General features: G+C 39.6%; 1 pseudogene; it reads right to left on the reverse strand.

Annotated features, from left to right (window-relative positions):
* Positions 1-4,029: 4,029 nt before the first annotated feature.
* Positions 4,030-5,354, reverse strand: LOC123645918 (annotated as a pseudogene).
* Positions 5,355-22,473: the final 17,119 nt, after the last annotated feature.

A 22,473-nucleotide genomic window follows, 5' to 3' on the forward strand; every position in this document is an offset into this window, starting at 1 on the left:
ATTGCTGGTGTCTGCTGTGTCATGGCTGGTCTGGGCTGATCTCTGGACTTGTGACCATTGAGGGTGACTGCTGCCATCCTGGGGTGTTCTGCTGGTATCTGACACTGAAACCTGCACCTGGTGTCATTCATGGATCGTTCTTATCATTGCTGACATGGCTCTACCTTGTTAGTACTGTAGATGTCAAGTGTGACTCCCCTAGCTCCTTGTACAGGAAGTCTAGCCTGCTACGGAAGACCAGAGGCAGAGGCGTGATGCAAATGATTAGCAGCTGATTCTGAGTGGGGAGAGCCCTGATTTTTGGTATTTGAAGACCTTTGTGGTTTGAACATTCCCACCTTGGCACTTCAAGCTACCAATGTGATGTCACTAAAGTGAAATTCGAAAGAGATGTGCTATACAGATACAATAGATGTAAATAACCTCAACAGCATAGTAATAGTAAATTGTAGCATAACTGTGGAATGATAATTTTGAGTATTTTTATCTTTTTTTTTTTTTATTTTTATTTTTTGAGACAAACTCTCACTCTGTTGCCCAGGCTAGAATGAGTGCTGTGGCATCAGCCTAGCTCACAGCAACCTCAAACTCCTGGGCTTAAGCGATCCTCCTGCCTCAGCCTCCTGAGTAGCTGGGACTACAGGCATGCGCCACCATGCCTGGCTAATTTTTTTTATATGTATTTTTAGTTAGCCAGATAATTTCTTTCTATTTTTAGTAGAGACGGGGTCTTGCTCTTGCTCAGGCTGGTCTCGAACTCCTGACCTCGGGGGATCCACCCGCCTCGGCCTCCCAGAGTGCTAGGATTACCGGCGTGAGCCACCACGCCCGGCCTTTATCTTTATTTTTAAGAGAATTTATTTAATTGTAAATTTAAGTAACTTAATTTTTAATAATTGTTATGTTTAACAGCTGTCTTGCAAAATTTCTGACAATTTAATAGTCAGGTCTCTGAGCCAGTGAATCAGCTCTGGTCCACCACTGACAGGTTCCTTATCTGCTTTGTCAAGACAGCTTCTGGTAATTTCCTAATCAGACCCTCAACTAAGTTCCATGTTTCCTTTCGGGGCAGCTTGGGAGAGCTAAATTCAGGCCCATCCTCTGCTATCCACAAGCTGATGCAGAGGCAACCAGTGATGCAGTATCCTCCCAACTACTAAAAAGGAAGTGGGGCAGAAGCTCCTCTGCTCGTGGCATTAACCTTGACCCAGAAAACCCACCTCCCCCCTGGTGGAATCTGTCAAATAGGCAGAATGTCAAATTCCTCTAGACTCTTAAGGAAAATTCACTCCATGGCTAATTCACAGAAGCCCATTTCACCAAAGGAGAAATTTACCAGATTTATTTTTATGTTGTTTTTAGTTGACTAGTTTTCCTAATAGCATTTTAAGAAAAAATGTTAAGTTTGGACTCCTGCAACAGCTGGAGGAAAGGGACTGAAAAAGAGGGTGTTGTGTTAAAAGTTTGTCTAGGAGCTCACGTTGACATGTCCTTCCTACCACTCTTGTTGTGGAGCACCTTCTTTCACCAGAGTTTCAGCCACTTTCTTCTCCACTTTGCAGGTTTCACAGCCCAACCTGTCTCTTAGGACTACTTAGTAGTCATAGGAGAGCAGGCTGTTACTCCAGGTCTTCCATTGGATGGTCTTAATCCTAAAGGTTTTGTTTTGTTTTGTTAAATAAAACAAATCAAAATAGAGAGTGGTTGGCAAAAACAACAAGCCCAAGGGAGTTCTAGAGGTTGACATCAGCACAAAACGTGTTCACGGCACTAGTCTCTGTTTACAGAGTAGTCTCAAGTCTTTTTAATCACCTAAGTGTTTTAAAATGTTGAGCTCAAGTATCTGAGCTGGCATGTATTGAGAAACTGCTGAAGGGCATAAGTAGGGAAATGACAAGATTGGATTTGTTTTAGACACTGAACTATAATAGAAGTATATGAGAAGGACCAAAAAGGCCAATTTGTAAGCAAGGAATTCAGTTAAGTGTTTATTAGAACCCAGGTGAAAGATGACGGCCTGAACTCCAGTAATGGAAGTGATGGGATCGTGAGTCCTTTCCTGGTTACCCTAACTTAGAGGACTCCCCTCTTATTCTCTTATCGCTGTGCCCTATTGGTGGAAATTTTTAAATTTATATTTATATGTTTACTTATCATCAGCTCTCTCACTAGGCTGTAAGTGCCACGAGGGCAAGGGCCATGCCTGTTTTATTTCCGAAAGTATTCTCATCACGCAGCATGGTGTTTGGCATGGAAGAGGAGCTCCACAAACATCTGGGAAGAAAGAGTGGGATTGAGAAGAAAGGAAGAATTTCTATCAGTGGGAGCAGCAGTTTTATAGTAAGGGAAAGATGCTCCTGGAGAAGGAGGTGTGGAAAGACAGGATGGTGCAGATTCCAGGAGAAGCAGGAGCAAACAGGATAAAACACATAAGCAGCAGAGCTAGCTTTGTCTAGGAGAAGGGCTCCTCTTCTGTCATGGAAAGAAAGGAGGAATGGATGTGTATAGAAGCTGATTGGATTTATAGGTTAAAAAATTGATGGTCTCTGATTTCTGGAGAGGTGGTAGGCACAGTTATCAGCTGAGAGAGAGAGACAGAGGAAGAGGAAGAAGGAGGAGGAGGAAAGGAGGAAGAGGAATTAAGAATTAACAGGGAGGTGAGAATTTAACAATATTATTCCAAGGAACAAAATAAGCTGGTGACCTAAAATGCCTAAGAAGATTTCTGAGAAGGGGACGAGTTGGGGAAGAGTATGACGCAATGAGCCTGTCTCCAAACCTCACAGGTGAGGGACAGGGAAGTGGAACGGGAAGACCGGAGGGTTGACGGTGATGGGGATTTGCAGGAAGCCGTCTCTCTTCCAGTTAATCACGTGTCTTACTGCTGCAAAGGGAAAGATTTCAGGACTCCTGGGATGGGTTTAGATGAATCATTCATCTCTCCAGCTGTTAAGCATTTTGAATGTGTTAGAGAGGACACAGACATCAAAGACAGGCCCTCAGCAGTCTGCTTCTCTGGAGAAGGTCTCGCCGGGGGCCTGGAGCTCACCTTATCCTGCTGTGTTCTCTAAGGTGACTCTGCCCTTCGCCATAACTTCCTCTAGCAGGAAGGCATCTTCTGTCCTAGAAATCTTACTGATATCCAGATATTTTTAGCACTCAGATGACTGCCTTCTATATGAGAAAATACATGACTTAAGGCTTTGATAGATTTTGATTTGACTCTTGGCTCTGGCACATAGGAGCTTTTGTGATCTTGAATAAATTAGCTAACCTTTCCAGCCTGGATTGTTCAGAGTAAAATGGAGGAAATCACTGGAATGGTAGAGGGATTAAATGAGATAGATAATGTTTGTAAAACATCCAGCAAAATGTACCGGCACAAAGTAGATGCTCAATAAAATTTTTTTGTCACCTCCCTTTTTCTTTCCCTCTTTCCTTCTTCCCTTACATATGAAAATGTAAGTTTCTTGTAATAGATTAAAAGACTCCTCAGGACACAAATGGCATCTCAGTCATTAAAAATAACTTTTATTTTGTCTTTATTAAAGTAATACATGCACTTGTTGGGTAAAAATTTCAAATAATGCAAAGAGCAACTGCCTCATTCCTCCCCACCCTGGTCTCATTTGCTGGGAAGAATCATATTTAATTCTTAACAGTTTTGGATTTTAATTACTCTGGTGTCATCTCAGTTTGGCTAAAAGTATGCTTATGTTGTTATTTCTTGATTTATAAATTTTAAAGATTATTTGTGTTCCTATTTTGACAGAAAAAGATTTAGCTTACTTAAATTACCATACCATGTCTGCTTTCCAAATAATTGTCTCTTCTTAATTCCTCTATTGGTTAACTTTATAATTTTAAATAATAAATATTTTACTTTTTTTCTATCCATTATGTTACATTTTTCTATCCATTATATCTCCTGATTCCCTACATGGTAAGATCGGGACATTATCACACCTACTCCTTTCTTGAGCTTTTCTCACTCTTTTTACTTTTTAACTTCTTTTTTGTTTGTTTTTCTTTTACACTTTCTTTTCTGCCTTTTATTTTTTTTAACTGGATTTTACAGTAGAAATGCAGACCATTTTGGATAGCTATGGCTCAAGACAACTGGGTGCCCTCCTCCTAAGATATCATCTTCTTACCCTCCACCGAACAGAAAACCATCCCTTCTACTGGCACGAACTTCTGCTCATGAGACACTTGCTGCAGCAGGATCTCGGGAAGCGCTCGGTGGACGCATGCCAGCTGAAACTGTTGTAGGTCACCCACTGGACTTCTGGATCAACGGCATTGTGGCATCCTGGACACACCACAGCATGATTTTTCACCTAGCAGGGCTTGCAGATGGGTTTGTCATTGATCATCATGTATATTTCCCCAGGTAGGATGTTGTCACAGTCAAAGCAGCAGAAGTGTTTCAGGTGCCAATTCTGGTTTTCTTCCTGGTTATACTCATTGCTGAACATCGGCTCATCACAGCCAGGACATCGGGGCTTCTCACTGTCACAGTAATGTCTGCCACAGTACAGCTTCTCATCCTTCCAGAAATAAGTCATGTCGACCAGGAGTTCATAGCAGGTGCTGCAGACGAAACAAGCTGGGTGCCACAGTTTATCGCAGCCAGCCCTTTCAGCAGAGATGGCTGGATTGCCTTCCTTCGTACTGATTTTGCAGCAATAGCAGGAATACTGAGATTTTTTGTGTTTAGCAGATTTGTCCTCCAGGGCCCCCCACCGCTGCTGAGGTGCTTCGTCTTCGCCAGGGAAGTGCATTTCGTTGGGGCCTTGAGCATCCATCTTACAGGGAAGTTTGACGTCTCCTACTCCTACAGCATCATTCTTATATTCCTTCACAAACTGCTCCATTTCCTTCACCTCTTTGGCACATTGAGGGGTCCTGGTCCTGCGAAGGGAGCTGTTTTGCCAGCTGCTTCTTCCGGTATTGCGCCCCCTGCGAGCCTGCCACCAGCTACTTTTCCTTTGGCATCATCTGCATGTCCTGCCGGGCCAGTGCCTGATTCTGGACAGGAGGAGCCCAGTCATAGGTGACTGTATTGACGGAGACATTCTTCTTGACAGCAACTGTGTCGGTCAATGTCATAACGTTGCGTTCATACATGAGAATTCAGTCTGATTTTAGTTTTGCAATCAGGGTGGTATACTTGGTGATTTCAAAAATTTCCTCACTTTTTGATCCTCTTCATTGCTCAAGAGGACATCATGTTCTTGGCTGCACGTGCAGTTACAACATATTTTTCTCCAGAAGAGCAGTTTGAATCCTTCACATTTTTCTTTGCATGGTAAACAGGGGGCTCCAAATCCTAGCTCATGACATAAGACCATCCGGTGACGTAGAATTGCCGCTGCCTGGTTGGCTGCAGCTTTTTAACTTCTGTCACCTATAGTTTGACTTTTGTATGGTTAAAGTCGATAACATTTGCTTGCTGGTAAAGTGCCATTCTCATCAAGGGTGTATACTATGAACGTGACATCAGTATTGATGTTAACCTTGATCACCTGACTGGGCGGTGTTTCTCAGGCCTGTACTGTAAAGTTCCGATTTTACGACCTTTTCATACCATACTCCATGGAAATAAGTCATTACATGTACCCCATGCTTAGGTGGAGAGCTATGCTCCGCCTCCCCGAGGACACAATATCTCCACAAATTACTTGAAATTCTCCTGCATGGGAGGTTTTTCTCTTTTCCTTCACATATTTATTTATTCAATTATTTATTTATAGCAGTATGGACTCATGAATATTTATTTTATACTTTGGGTTATAATCAAATACTACTTTCTTTATACTGTTGCTGGAATTATTCCAGCTTTGGCTATTAGGGGTTCTTTCAGTTGGCTCCTTTGACGTTTTGTCATACCTCTTACATTATGGGTTTATCTATTTATGAGCATTTTCCTATCTTCTGACACCATAAGATACTCCAGGCTCATCTTGTATATTTCCTACCCCAGTCCTAGAATCAGACATTTCTCCAAGAAGATCTGGTTCCTTTTACTGGAAAATGGCATTAGAAACCCAGATCTGAGCACTAGGTGTGTTTGTTGCTGATGGAGCATTTTGCTTGTAGGCCTTCTTAGCTGACAAAGCAAAAAATATATGTGTATATACATATATGTAAATAATTCTATATGTAACATCTGTATCTATATTAAGCTAAAGATGAATTCATACTGATGTCTAATCTATTATCACATGGATCATTCTAGCTGCCTCCCTTGCTTATCTATAAACTCCCACTCTAACAGTGAGAACCCTGGCTCATAGCATTCCACATCCCTTTACTTGATTGTTCAATTCCAGAATGCACATATCATGGTATCAAAATTGTTAACTGGTACCCTCATGGGAAATAACTTTATCAACTAGAGTTCAGTGCTTGTATATAGTTTCTTTCACTTTAGTCTTAAGACTCCGTGTACTTCCAATATAACTTAGCTCAGCATCTTTCTTCCCCGACTCCTTTTCAGTGAGGTTGTTTTATACATTTATAATACAGTTAGATTGTTTTGTCACATTCTGTATTCATTCTGGGATCTCTCAGTTTCATAGTTATTTTGAACATTTCCTTGACACTCCTTTTACAAAACTTCTATTGACTTTTGTTCCCTGCTATCCAATTTTATTTTCCAAGAGTTCTTTTTGCTCTCTAAGTTTATTATATACCATCTTATTATTTTTCCATTAATGTTAGTTAGCTATTAGCAATCTATCAGTATAAAAATTCTTTCTCTGGGGATATTAATGAGAATTTTTTTGAAGTTTTCATCTCTCTGTGTGGCCTGTTTTCTTCAAGTCTTTCATTTGGTCTATTCTCACCTGTGAGTTCCATGTTAGAAATTTTCCTCAGATTTCTGATAACCGTAGCTAGACCTCTTGTGACTCAGGGTGGGGGAATCTGATCTCTGATTGGAATCTCTGAAGGCATTAGTGGGTCTTGTTGAGGCTGAGTTTCCCTGTAGGGCAATTTGGCTGGGCTGCTATTGGGGGAACTCCTAATGTCAAGTCTGCCACTTAGCCTGATGCCCTGGAGAAGTATCTTTCCAATCTTATGCGTGATGTGTGAGGCCTATCTGCTAGCAATCTGGTAGTTGAGTAGTTATTCACTTAAGCCACACATTTTCAGACTGGTACTCACACCTCAACTATGCACGGCTTCCCCCTAAGTAGAGACTCTGTTTTAACCTTTCCAAGCTTTGGCCATTGTGGGGAAAGGGAAGGAACTCAGTGACGTGGAATAGACCTAAGAATGTAGGGAGAAGGATCCAATTGCTTTTTTAAAGCTTCCAACCAATTTCTTTATTTTCGCTCCTCACTTGCCTTACCCCAAGTTCTAGAGGTATCTGGTACTGTCAATTTCTGAGGCTTTTGGTGATTTTTGAAGTGAAGATTAGGTCAGTTTTTAGTTTTCCTCATTGCTGGTTTAAACTTTGGCCTTCTTGGGTCTGCAAGTCTCTTTAATTTACACTCATATGTCTGCTTTCCTGATTTCCTAAATCTGTGCTGTTGTATTTTGTTTCTCCTTAGATACATATCTTTAAAAACTTATTTATATCTATCTACCTATCTTTATATCCATCCCTTTATAATGGTTTTATAGGATTTCTAGTGGCAACAAAGTTAGATTCTCCTGTTCAATTTACTGTCCATCTTTTCCCAAATCCAATTTATAATTTTTTATCCCCTTGATATAATTTTAATGGGTTTGAGAGGAAAAAGACATATATGTAAGCCACATCTAGTGTGCTATCCAATTGCTTTTTTAAAGCTTCCAACCAATTTCCTTATTTCTGCTCCCACCTGCCTCACCATTGCATTCTGGCTACTAACTGCTTAGTATTAGTTAAATTACAATATGTAGAAGTTAGAAAATCTCCAGTACATTGTATCTTTTTTTTTTTTTTTTTTTTGAGACAGAGTCTCACTTTGTTGCCCGGGCTAGAGTGAGTGCCATGGCGTCAGCCTAGCTCACAGCAACCTCGAACTCCTGGGCTCAAGCAATCTTCCTGCTTCAGCCTCCCGAGTAGCTGGGACTACAGGCATGCGCCACCATGCCTAGCTAACTTTTTCTATATATAGTTTTAGCTGTCCATATAATTTCTTTCTATCTTTAGTAGAGACGGGGGTCTCGCTCTTGCTCTGGCTGGTCTTGAACTCTTGAGCTCAAACAATCCGCCCGCCTCGGCCTCCCAGAGAGCTAGGATTACAGGTGTGAGCCACCGCGCCCGGCCCATTATATCTTAAAATTGATTAAACACTAATAGTATACCAAGTACTTCAGGCCCCATTCCCCAAACGTAACTACCTCTCTAAGTGACTTTCTGCTTCCCCAACTACAGCAGGAACATAGAGAATCTTTATGTCTAGTCCCTTCCTTTTCACACCTAAATAAGCCTCCAGGGAAGGGCAGCCAAACACATTTGGTATGGCCTGTAAATTGGCAATATTACAACTGGTATTAGCTGTTACCACTTGAAGTGTTGAGACAGTGGGGTTCATTCAGCTGGGGTCCCTGACTCTCCAAGTATGTTTCTGAGTTAAATTAGATGAAGATGTTAATAATTAACTTTATCAGTGGGCACTCATTCATGCAGCATTGGTCCTTCATTGAAAATGCATTTGGCTGAAACTTGATTATGTGGCTGAACACTCTTAGACGAATGGTTTTGCTTTAGTGTATGATGAGTTAAATAGGATTAAAACTGCCTACTTACCTCTTATAAAACGTAGCTTCCTACATGATTTATTTATTTATTTATTTTCACTCATTCACTGCCCCACCCACCCACTGTCCCTACATTATTTAAATAAAATGTGTTCATTTATGTGTTAACATCATGCTAGATAAAGAACTGGGTTTTGGTCTTGGCTCTACTGCTTCCAGACTTATAAGGCTGGAAGACTACTTATAAGACTCTTGTCGAATCTTCTGAGCTTCCCCAGTGATCTGACACCTCATTTATATAAAAGAATAGATGTCACTCACACGAGCTCACTAATAATGGGGATGGTACCTAACTGCGTTGAAGTGAGAATAAAATGAGTTAATGGAGAATAAATCTTGTTAGGCCCCTTTAGTTTGTGAAGTATTACACACATATAAAGGAATATTTTAAAATAGCATTTAACACAATGTTAAGGTACAATCTATTGGACTAAAAGATTTAGCGAGGGCAATCTACTTTTAAGAAATAGCAGATGCAGAGTCCTTTGCCTCTTGAGTGGTTTGTGGATTAGAAGTGATGTACTGATTAGATCTCTTGTACGTACAGGTTCTACTTCTTAACATTTTGGCTTTTCCTTTGCTTTTTACTGAAGAACAGGAAATAGTTGAGATCATGACTTAATGTAAGGTCTTTCAGAGCTCTCTATTTTACTTGGCTTCTCTCTTGACCCTGACGTTAAGTGTAAATTTCGAGATCTCACTGTTCATCTTGTGAAATTATTTTGTAAACAATAAGTAAGATCAAGTTTAGGAGGTTAGTCTACATTTGTTTGTCTAAGCATTCAACATGCTCAATGATGCCAGCATTTTTTCTTATAGAATTCTTTATGATGTCAAGGGCTCTTGGTCATCGTAGCCAAATGTCATTCATTGCTTTATAGAAGAAAACCCAAGTCTCTGCTTTGGTTGTCTGTTCTGGGCTTGGATTCCTGACATTGAAAAGGTTTAACACATGCTATCCGTGGCAGTCAATTGGAAGACAGACAGACACAAAACCATTCTCAAGGATTCTTCCTTTATTTCTGAAATACCTTTTGACCACTGGAAAGGGGGTTGATCCTTTCCTTTTGTTTCTTTCTCTATGTTCTCAGTGATGTAGAAAAGGAGAGAGAGAGAGTGCTGCAGCCAGAGAGTTTTCTTTTCTTTTTTTTTCTCTTCCACATGAAAGACTTCATTGTTCCACCTCCAGTTTTTACAGGCCCTGGAGAAAGTGGCAAAAGATTAAGAGAGAAGAATGATCACTGACGTATTTTCAGAGGGGCAGGCTCTGGCTACATGGAAATACACTGATTTGTGAAGGTGGATCCCTGTTACATTTTAACAGTCTAATGGGGCTTGCTTTATCATCAGTGCCTTTAGTACTGTTTGTAGTTGATTGAATCAGGAATGAAGCCTTTAAACTGACTTTGTAAACCCACAGCACAATAGTTAGTTGGCAGCTGTTGTTAGATTTAATTAGTGTAAGTGGAAAATGTATGAGTTTTTTTTTTTTTTTTTTTCACCTTTTTTCCTACCCAATCTTCTCCCTACCTTTTTATTTTTGGAACTTTTTCTCAGGGGAGTGTTTCTGTTCCCCATCTCCCTCCTCCCTTCCTCATTTCTTAGTGCTGGGAAATAAAAATATAAATAAACATATGAAATGAAGTGAGACTATGTACTTAGATACTCAGTTTTGTTTTTTCTATGTTTTTTGTTTTGTTTGTTTTGTTTTGGTTTTTGGGGGGTTGGTTTTTGATTTTGCACTCTCAAAGCACATATAGTCTGTGGTGCTGACTGCTTTTGTGTAGTTGTATATTGACAAGATTCCCCAAATTAGGAATTTCAATATATAATTATAAGTCTGCAAAGAGACTTAGGAGAAAAAATAAGGCATGGTACAGCCTGGGGTGGTGGTGGTGGTGATGGTCATGGAGTGAATTAAAGCTCTTAGTACATTAATTTGTTAGAGTACCATTATGAAGTACAATAAATTATTAATTTGGATAAGACTAGCATTGTCTTAAGATTGTGCAATTACACATATAGTAAAAATCCAAACTGAATGGTAAAAATCCATTTGAGGAATTCATGCCAAGTGTTTTCTCAGGAGTTTCTGAATTGGGTAATTGGTCCCTCCAGGTGAGAGAAAGAACACATGAAGCGGAGCAGTTTGGGGAGAAAAGGATATCAGATGTCTAGTTTTTGATGGGATGGATTTGAAGTGTCCAATAGTCATTGGATAGAGCTGTTTAGTGGGAATTTGACGTGACTCGCACTTACTGACGAGAAGCTGGGCTGGTGTGTAGATCTGAGAGTCCCTAGCAAGTGAGAGTCAAGATTCTGAGAGGGAATGAACTTGTGTAGGAGACTAGGTGACTAGGAAAAACAATGGGTCAAGTCTGGAACCCTGTGGAATCCCAATATTTAATGATAAAATAAAGGAAAAAATATCTGTGAGAGAATAGAGAAAATCAAAGAGCTTTGAAAAGAACCAGTGGAATACAGAAAAGAACCATGGACGCTTTGAAGTAAATATTTAAAAGTTCATGTAGAACAATTACCCACGTGACCCCCAAGGTAGTGCCAGTGTGATCCTTTCTAGCCAGGGTGAGGATTTCCAGCAAGAAGGGAGCAGTGGCAGGGCACAGTGGCTCATGCCTTGTAATCTTAGAACTTTGGGAGGCTGAGGCAAGAGGATCACTTGAGGCCAGGAGTTTGAGACCAGCCAGAGCAACATAGTGAGACCCTGTCTCTACAAAAAATAGAAAAATTAGTTGGGTGTGGTCGCAGGTACCTGTAGTTCCAGCTACGTGGGAGGCTGAGGCAGGAGGATCGCTTCAGCCCAGGAGTTTGAGGTCGCAGTGAGCTATGATGATGCCACTACACTATACCCCGGGTAAGAGAGTGAGACCTTGTGTAAAAAAATAAAAGGGAGTACTGATGCTCCCCCCAACAGAGGACTCTAAGTACCTACCACTCCTCTTTGGGGGAAGTAATCATGAGACACAGAGCTTAAAAGTAGCTGATTATTACTAGAAGGTTGAGGCCCAAGTTGGAGGTGAAGTTAATACCCATACACATTTACTGATACCAAATCAATTTTTTATAGATATGTTCCTGGCAGAAAGAAAATAAATAAGGAAAAGAAAATAAATAAGAAAAAAAATAGGAGAATATGAAATGTGGTTCTAATTTCCCAGTTCCATTTTTAGACTTTTGTTACATTATATTTTGACTGATTTTTATAAATATACATGAGCACACATCATACAAGCCTTTTACTTTTTGCAAAGTAAATATTACAATTTCTGATCTATTTTGATTGTAGATAGATATTTTTGATAGTATTACACAAAAACAGAGTAGTTACCAATGACCTTAGGCATCTTGGCAAAATATCTGGAAAAGTCAACTGCAAGTTTGGTTTCTTGTTTATTTTCTTCAGTGTTTCTAGTATTTCAGTCATTTTTTTCTTTCAAGCTATTTTTTAGTTCCTGACCAATGTGCGAATCTAAGTCTCTACGATTTTAAAGCGTCATGTATATAGAAAATTTGATGCTGAGTTTTCATATTTTGGGAAAGATCTATATGAAATTGACATTGAAATCTAAAAGAAACAAAACAAAGTAGTCTGCTTTTACTTGAAAACCTCAAAGTAGAACATCTCTAACAGTTTTTAGGTAATAAAACTGTTAGTCTCAGGTGAGAGAAATCCTTTTTTGCACTGCATTTGAAGACAGAAAGATGAAGGAAAAAAGAAAATTAGGTCATTTAAGTAACTTTATCCAGTAATGAGAAAATGGAATGCTCCAGTGTGGGAAGGAACACTGAACAGAGAGCATCAAGAATCTGTTCTTTTCCCTACTAATGAAATAATCTTGGGAAGATGACTCTCAAGTTCTGTTGTTTTTTCCTCTGTTAAATGGTTGGATTATGCCAGTTATTTTTTGTTACTATTTCTTCCAGTTCCTATGTTCTGCAATTCCAAGTAAGATTTCATAACTTGGCATCCAATAATCTATACCAAAGATGCTCCATTAATCAACATCCACTTAACCAACCCACTATCGTAATGCATGCTCTCCATTCTCTCTGTAAAACATGTTGGACAATGCTTGCTGCAGAATACTAGCAGCCCAAAGATTATTCTAGTGTGTCCATCAATTCTGCCCCTATCAACTGAGTTTTACGTTTAACCAAGAATCAGCTGAGTTAGTTCCCAAATCTGTTTATGCCAGTGGTATTTGTTACTGAAATTACATAATTTATTAAATAGTATGAAAGCCAAAGAAACATGAGTGTGAAAAGAAAGAGAACTGTTGCTATGAGAATTAAAACTAAATGCTTTGAATAGGCTCTATAAGGGAAGGATGTATGTAATATAATCATGTATGAACAAGACATCATAAAAAATTAGAAAATATTCATAAATATCTAGAGAAGTCTCCTTTTTTTTTCTTTTTCTATTTTTTGTAGAGGCAGGGTCTCAATATTGCCCAGACTGGTCTCCAACTTCTGGGCTCAAGTGATCCTCCCACCTCAGCCTCCCAAAGTGCTGGGATTATAGGAATGAGCCACCACGCCAGTCAAGAAGTCTGCTGTCATGTTTCTTCCCAGCTGATCTTATTTTCTTATTTCACTTTAAAGAAACTGAAACTGGAGATCAAAGGATGATGCTTTATTCAAGAAAGTAACAGAACTCCAAACTGTAAGAAAATGTTCTACAACAAAAGATTGATGAGTAGATACAGAAAGAAATGATGGATTCCAAAATAAATTATTTAGGTATACATGTATAACTTCTTATCTTTCCTCATTTCATTTTTTTTTTCTTTTTTGTTAACCAACTAACTACCAGTCCTGATCGTGTCTGATTAGAGGGATTTTGTCATATTGAGGTCAGGGCCAGGCTAAAGTTTCCTTTGTTCTCTGAATACAGTATTAACAGGATGTCCTATAGTAATGAATAGTGTGAATAAGATCCTGAAAAACATTTTTTTAAACAGGCCTTTTAGTCATAAATATTTATATCAAAGCTAATTACATATTATAGGGTAGTAGTATCATTTTCTGGGTTTGAATCCTGCCTTCTGTTTTTACAATTACTTCATGCTTTCAAGACATAGTTTCTACCACTGAGACATTACAATAATAATACCAGCTCCCCGGGTTAAGAGGATTAACTGTTAATATACATAAAGCACAGTGCCTGGCATATAGTAGAAATTGAAAATACGATACTTATTCTTATCCCTTAAAGTAGCTTTCAAATGCTTCTATTTTCCAATTGATTTTTCATAGAGTGATGGGCTCTGGCAATTGTTGGATGAAAAGATTGAACTTTGTGCACCTTTGGGGGGTAGCTAAGGCAAATCTGAGAGAACAATAGGATGGCTGGGGACCACGTAATTAGATTATATGGTGGCCAGAGGTCAAAACCGAGTAGCAAGCAGAACCTTCAGTTAAGGGTCAGTGATCAAGCACAGGCAGAGATCAGTCTTTGCAGGGAGCTCCCCAGCGCTCCTACGTGGAAAGCACCGTTGCTGGAGGCAATGAGCTCCGCACCATGGTTACTGCAGGCACGTCTACTTGCTCTTCTGTAGCTCACTCTCCAAATGACAAGAGAGAGCCTTTTCAAGCCTAAATCAGATATGTCACTTCTGTGCGCAAAACCGTACAGAGTCTTCTCATTTCAGAGTAAAAGCCAGAGTTTTTGCAGGAAATGTCCTGCAAGGCCCTCAATTACTTCTCTGCTCTCCTATTATTCACTCTCCTGCAGCCACACTGGCTCCTTGGTATTATTAAAAACAAAAGTCCTGGCTGGTCTGAAGGTACTGAGCTATCTCGATTGTTCACAGTCCGTTACAGATCGAACTCCTTGTACTGCTCTTTCCTCCCTTCTCGCTGCTGCACGTCACTAGTCTTAAAACAGCAACAACAGTCCTGTACTCTCTGGTCCAATGACCTTTGAAGTCTCTGCCGCCTGTAGCTGCCTGCCAGGCTCCTGCTCCCTCGCCTCCTTCAGGTCTCAGCTCAAATCTCACTTTCTCAGTAAGGCTCACCTTGACTACCCGTCATACGCCCACCTTCTCCTATACCCTGCCACTTTTCCTTTTCATATTTTATAATTTATTTATTCATTGGGTTTATTTTCTCTTATCTGCCTCTCTTTGTAAGTTCTATAAGGGCAGGGATCTGTTTATCTGTTTTGTTCATTTACGTATCCCAAGTGCCTAGAACAGTACTTGGCACATGGTCGGAGCTTATTAAATATTGGTTGGATGACTGACTGAGCAAGTGAATGCAAGAACCAGGACCAGCCTGGCCTGAAAACAGTTCAAGATATCCTTTGCCAAGGGCTAAGCAAATGGCCAAACCATCAATCTCAGGGGATTTATTGAGAAGAGCAATGATCTTGCTTGGCTGGAATGGCTCTCTGACTTCAATTAAAGTTTGACAATCTCCCTTTTCCCTAAGTCCCACTACTTTCTCGATTTTATAGCCCTAAATTCAGGTGTACTCAGGCAAAGAGAATCAGAGAACTGTGGTTAAGACCCAGATGATCGATAATAAACATGTCTTTGCTTTAATTTTGTGACATATGGGCAAACAGCTATTAAGGCCTTTTTTCCCCTTTCCTTCATTACTTGTCTCTAGTTTGGTTTAATGATTACCTAATGATTCAGCAGTTATGACCTTTCTTTTTAACTCTTGAAGTTCCTGACCTTTGTATAGGGCATCGATTTTTGGTATTGAAGATGCATTAATTCCTTCCCTTCCCTTTTCACCTAATTGCGGTTTCAGTGCTTCCGGTTTTCCTGGGGTGGGATATATATAGCTTTTTTTACATATAAAGTAGTAATTATACCACAGTAATTATAAAATTATTTACATCTATTGAGTATGTACTATCTGCCAAGTTCTCATTTAGGAGCTTCAGATATATTTTCACTAATTGTCACTCCAGCCTTGCAGGGGAGACTTTGAACTCAGCCAATTTACTTGTTCTTTTTAGTCCCTATGTGTTCATATGACTGGCCCCATCAGAGTCACCAGAAATGCTTGGTGACAGATTCCTGGATCTCAGCCCAGAAGACTTGCAGACCATCAACATTTTAACTAACTTCCAAGGTGAAACTTGTGAACATTCAAGTTTGAGAATCACTGGGTAAGTATTGAGGTAGAACATATCTTACAGTACATTGCAAAGTGAAGTATAAGTTGCAAGTAGCATGTGTTAGTCATTACTAGGTAGCTTTTTACATATTATAGTGGACTTTAACCCTCTTCCTGGCAAGCTATACTTTGCTTTTCCTACCCCTGTAGCATTTGACATATATGTTGTCACACACAAAAACAAACAAGATTTATCTTAAAGCCAGCCTGCATATATTATTCAAGGAGACCTTTATTCTTTTAAAGACAAGACTATGCCTTTAAATTGTTATTTTGACTCCATATCAAATTAATTTTATAAGAAATAAGGGACTAACTCATTTGGTCAGTGAATCTGGGGACAAAAAGTAAAGAAGGTAACTGAAAAAGTAAAGATGTGTCTGAATATGCATCAAGAAAATGACTAGCTTGCTCTAATTTTCTTACTTACTCAAATAAAAGAAAATAGTATGACTAAAAAGTCAGATAAGTAAAATTTCGGAGGCCCATATCACTATAGTCAAATTAGATAGGGAAGTAAAGCAATTGTGTAGATAAGGGGTTGGAGAACTCCAGCCTACAAGTCAAATCCTTCCAGCTACCTATTTTTGTAAAGCAAGTTTTATTGGAACACAGCCATGCACCTTATTTTACCTACATCTATAACTGCTTTTACACCACAGTGGCAGAGTTGAGTAGTTGCAACAGAGGTGGTATGAGCTGCAACACTGAAAATATTACTATCTGGCCCTCTATAGAAAATGTTTCTGACCTCCGGTCTAGATTATTTAGGGAGTATTCATTTTGGTTCTAAATTATTCGAATTCTTTTTTATATGAAATTTGAAAGGGTAAGATAGTGAAATCTCTATGGAATGAATGAATGATGATATTTCTTGGTTGGATTCTCCACAAAAGAAATTAATTCAGGAATCCAAAGTCATGAGAAGTGCTAAGCAATTGTTAATCTGTAACCTCACCCCCAGAATTACTCCATGGGCCGTAAAACACATATTCATGTACTCTGCGGGGAGAGAAATGGGCGTTTTATGAAGAGACATCTGTTTTAAAGTGGAGGACACGCTCACCAGGGTGTGAACAAGACCACTCATCGGTGTCTGGAAAATGATATTATAACTTATGATTTTATATTACTATGTAGAGAGAAGAAATTAAGCTTTACTAGTACTTAACATATAGATTGGCACTAGTCATTGCCCAGATGTGCTATCAGACAGGTATTTGGGGTTTCTTAAAGCATCAGTGGAAGTTCCCTAATCCCACAGAACTGGCTGTGGGGTTCTCTCTTGCTTGATTTCAGTGTACTGACACACACTGCAGTTTGCATGTACTTGGTTAAGTGGATTTAGGGATTTCATTGTCTATTTTACAAAATGGACAAATAGATTAAATAGATTTCTGAAAAAATATCTGCGATTGAAGATAAGAATTCATGCACTGCTTAATAATGGAAAAAATGGCAGAGTCAACATTTTTCTTAATCCTATAGAACCAATTCTTCAGCAGCCAAAGGAGAGGTAAAAGGTGAATTCAAAAATTCTAATAATTTTGAAATGATCAAGAGAATATATGAAATATGGATTTACTTACTTTGTTATTGTAGTCCTCACCCTAAATAAATACTTTGTCAAATTTAAACAGAAACTTTTGCATAATTAGATCATTGGTTTTAAAAAATGAGTACCATGATTTAGTAGGCAAGATAATGAGGTCCAGAAATAATGAACATAGTGTCAGACTTAATAACAAAAATTAAATATACATATATATCAAATCACATTGTTTACACAAGTTTTAATAGTATTAATAACTTTTAAAGTGAGAACAGAAAGATTTCTTTGTAAATTAATAAATAGAATAAAAATAAAATAAACCACTGTTACTTTTATCTCATCCTTTTAACAGTTTTATTTTCTGTATTTTTATTCTATTATATGTAATGTGTTAGTATAAGAGTGCATGCATATACTATATCACAAAATAATTTTTGCACATATACTACATTTGCATATATAAATATAATAGTACATGCATATATATACTGTATATACAGTACATGTGCATATATACATATAAATTGAAGGTGCATGCTTAACTGGTTTTACTCCTAGGTGCATGGGTCAAAAAATTTAGAAGGTACTGATTTAGACAATGATGTATGGATTCAACCTTCCTGTGGGAATATCTTGGATTTATTGCTGCCTGACCTTTCTTTTGACTGAACTTCTCTTGACCTGCCGAAGGCTTGGGTAGAGTGACACAAATCACAATAACTCCTTTGCATGCTCCTCTGTATAAGTATTATTTCATATTGGCACATGCTTGCATATTTTACAGTTTCCACATTAATGTTGTCTATTCTTATTTCTGGCTGTTTAAATACTAGAGCTATTACTGATTAAATTTGCTTTGTAGAGTACTGACACCCCTGCTACTGTCTGTTTGCTTTTGTTCTGGGGAAATTATTGTATGGTTATAGAGATCACTGAATTTTACTGATACACACACACACACACACACACACACACACACACACATATATATAAACATGTGCACTTTGCAGATATTGGGTATATTTGGAGATGGCACAATTTTTCTAGTGTCAAGAGAAGATTGGTTTTTATGATATTGACTTTGTTCGCTTTATGTGAAAGCAATAAATCACTTCCCTTAAGAAAAAATTTTGTTTCAATCACTTAAATTTATTTGGTATTTGTCGAGATACAAAGAGCCCACTTTACTACCACAAGTTGTGCTAAATGAGATGCCGCCTCTATTTCTTTTCTAGCCAAAACAGATATATAATTTCACATCTCCATGGTCATGTCTTTTCAAAATTTTTCCTATCTGGGAACAACCACGGTCTCCAACATTACCACTGACATTAGTCAAAGCTCTCTTTAATTCTTCATTAGATCACAAGATTTCTTCTTTAGATCACGTTCGTGTCTCCAGTAGTTCTCTTTCTTCTGTCAATTTTAGCCTAACTGCAGAAGTTCTGCCTTTTGTATTTTTCCAAGGCGAAAATCTCAGAGGCTGACGTTTGCTACTACACTGACCAGAAAGTGTGGTCTCTTACTAGCTTTCTCCTGCATTCAGGAAGCCAGTCCCAGATGCAAACCTCATATCTTATCTGGGGTTTGTCAGATGTCAAAACCCCCTCCACTCTCCCAGTCCTACCCTTATCCCCGGCAACAATCTGGTGCCAGTTAAAATTAAAATTCATGAAAACAGACTGGCACTGGAGACATGGATGGAAACAATTTGTGGGGGAGGCATAAAATAGCAGGGGTATATTTCTTGTGTTTACAGTCTACGATCCTACAAGGATTTCATTTTTGAGTGAAACCAATTTGAATTCCACATATGCTCAGTTTGAATATTTTAGGGAGGAATTCACAATAACTGCCTCTGATGTGGGCTGAACTTTGGTCTCATGACTAAAGTAGTTTATTTCTTCTTTAAGAAAAAGTTTAATTATGGCAGCTTCATATTGAAAATTAGTAGCCTGGGGGAATTCAGAAGAAAAAATGAAGGAAAAGCAACTTTTTGAGATGTATTAGATTTGAAACAGTTTGAGAAATAAGAAATCATTAATTGATATTTTAGTAAAGTGTTTTTGCATGAGATGAAGATATGAGTCTTAAATGTGTGTAACTAATAAAACATGCATGTCTTAAATGTGTGTAGCTAGTGTAATGATGCCCATTATGCTAGCCAGTAAATCAAGAGCAGCTACCAAAATCACACATTTTCTATTTATATTTCAGTTACCTAAAACAACCATTTATTTATGCTTACGATGTGCCAGGCATGTACTGGGCCCTTTACATGAATCATCTCAGCAGTTCTCAATATATATTTTTACCTTAGGGATATGCCACATTCTTAGAAATAGCAGCTCCTAAGCAGTGGTGCAGCGAGCCATCCTTCTCGGTTTGGAGGGAGCAGGTTGAGGGGAAACATGAGAATCTCTGGGTTGGAGAATATAGAATTTAAACCTAAACCTGGCTTTAGAGCCTATGTTCTAAGCCACTAAACTCTAATTGCTCCCATCTTTCTTGTCTTTCAATGCCCACAGTGTCTACTGGAATACTCAATGGATATAGGTTGACCTGTTCAGAACTCGTACTAAAGGATGGAATGAATGGATTCTGGCAATGCGACAGACCCAGGAATATTTCCTATCAGATCCTTTTCTTTACCTATCAATATTTGATCCCCCTGTTTTGATCAAGAGACCTGGCACAGCGAATCTGACTGGTAAAGTCTATATGGCTGGGGAGCATGGGACAGGAAAAAGAGGACTAAAGGCAACGATTGGGTTGTGGCTTGAGGGAGAAATTCCAGAACCCGGCAGAAACCCTTATCTTAATGGGGCACATGAAATAAATGGGGTCCGGTGAATGTTGGAGAGCTAGGAAAGGTGAGAGTGAGGCGTCGCCTGTTTAAGGGAAACAGAGGAGTTCACAGATATGCTCCTGAAGGGGACTTGTATTGGCTGGTGGTGTCTCCATGGAAAGACCAGAGTCGGGAGAAACAGGAAACTCTCTTGTGCATCACGACTTAAGTCAATGGCTGGGTGCGGTGGCTCATGTCCGTAATCCTAGCACTCTGGGAGGCCGAGGCCAGAGGATCGCTTGAGTTCAGGAGTTTGAGACCAGCCTGGGCAAGTGCAAGACCCCATCTCTATTAAAAACAGGAAAAAAAAAAACCTAGCCGGGTAAAGTGGCAGAAGTCTGAAGTCCTAGCTACTTGGGAGGCTGAGGCAGGAGGATCACTTGAGCCCAGGAGTTTGAGGTTGCAGTTAGCTATGATCACGCCACTGCACTCTAGCCTGGGTGACAAAGAGAGACTCTGTCTGGGTGGGATGGGGTGGGGGGGAACAAAATAAAAAGCCTCAAGTCAAACGTCATCTCCTTTCAGAAACTCCTGCCCAGGTTAGACCCTCAATATGCTGTGTTCCCACAGCTCACTGTTAAGTCTCAACCGTAGAATTTACATCAGTTTTATTATGTTAATTATCTACTCCACAGCAGTTAGGCTCCAGTGGCTTAGGAGAGCACAAGGAACATTGTATTTATCTATTTCTCCTTATTAGATACTGATTAAATAAATAACTGATGAAATAAATTCCAACATATTTATGAAACCCCAGATATGAACATTATAGTTTATATAACAGACGTGAAGTGCTTCACGCTTTGTGATGAACATCTTGCCAAGTTTCTTACTTTTCAGATTAAAATGGAAATGGCTCTAGGCCCCACTGGCAGAATTGAGGAAAATCTATTATCACACTCCTGCCTTCTCAATTCCTTCTTTTGGATCACTTAGATTTCTGGGGGCTTATGCAGCAAAACATAACATGCCAGAATTCCACTCTCAAGTGACCAGTGGCCCTGGTGAATCTGTCCACGGCTGCCTGCACTGTCTGGGCTCTGCGGAACCACCAGATTTCCACTGTAGCTCTGGCCCTGCAGTTTCAGGCATTAGCAACCCATCAGCTTATACAGAGTCCTGCCGAGTAGCAGGGACTTTGAAGGAGAGTGGTACAAAGGGATAATACAACTTGCTCTCTGATAATTCTGAACCCTAAGGCTACGCTCCACCTTTCCGGAAGCTGCACAGCCATGCTCCTGTAGGGTCTTTCACCAAACCCAAGCACACCCAGGCATCTCCTTGTCTCAGAAACAACAATCACTATCCCTTTTTTGAATTCTGGAATCCCCTCAGGGTCTGGGCTTTTTTCCTTCTTCATCTTTCTAAAATATCAAAGGTGCTTTCTGTTCTTTCTTCCCACAGTGAAGCTTAAAGGACCACTAAGAAGGGCCTGGACCTTAGGAAACACAATAGTCTGTCCACTGCCCTTTCTTGGGGTTGGGGTAAAACATCTTTTATTTCTTTTCTTTTTTTTTTTTTTGGAGACAGAGTCTCACTCTGTTGTCCGGGCTAGAGTGAGTGCCGTGGCGTCAGCCTAGCTCACAGCAACCTCAAACTCCTGGGCTCAAGCAAGCCTCCTGCCTCAGCCTCCCGAGTAGCTGGGACTACAGGCATGCGCCACCATGCCCAGCTAATTTTTTCTCTCTATATTTTTAGCTGTCCATATAATTTCTTTCTATTTTTAGTAGAGACGGGGTCTCACTCTTGCTCAGGCTGGTCTCGAACTCCTGACCTCGAGCAATCCTCCCACCTAGGCCTCCCAGAGTGCTAGGATTACAGGCGTGAGCCACCACGCCTGGTCTTTTATTCCTTCTTGAAAAGTTATCCACTTCATGGATGGGAGACTTTTTAATAGAGCATAAACATTCCAATACAAGTTAAATTATCACCTACAGGGTCACAGAGAGAAAACTGAAGAAGCCAAACTCACAGGGCTCTGTTGAAAACAGGCAGCCTTTTAGAGCCCTCTGATACCCTGTCACTGGGATAGTTTGGCAGTGATTCTTCAGGACCAGTGTGGAGGAGAGGGAGGTGGAGAAGTCTCCCCTGTATGGTTATACTTAGCTGTGATTGCGCCTGTCGTTGTATGCCTGGAACTCAATGAGATTGCTTGCCGCTA

This window comes from Lemur catta, chromosome 10 (assembly GCF_020740605.2).
Source record: "Lemur catta isolate mLemCat1 chromosome 10, mLemCat1.pri, whole genome shotgun sequence".
In the NCBI taxonomy this organism is placed as follows: Eukaryota; Metazoa; Chordata; class Mammalia; order Primates; family Lemuridae; genus Lemur; species Lemur catta.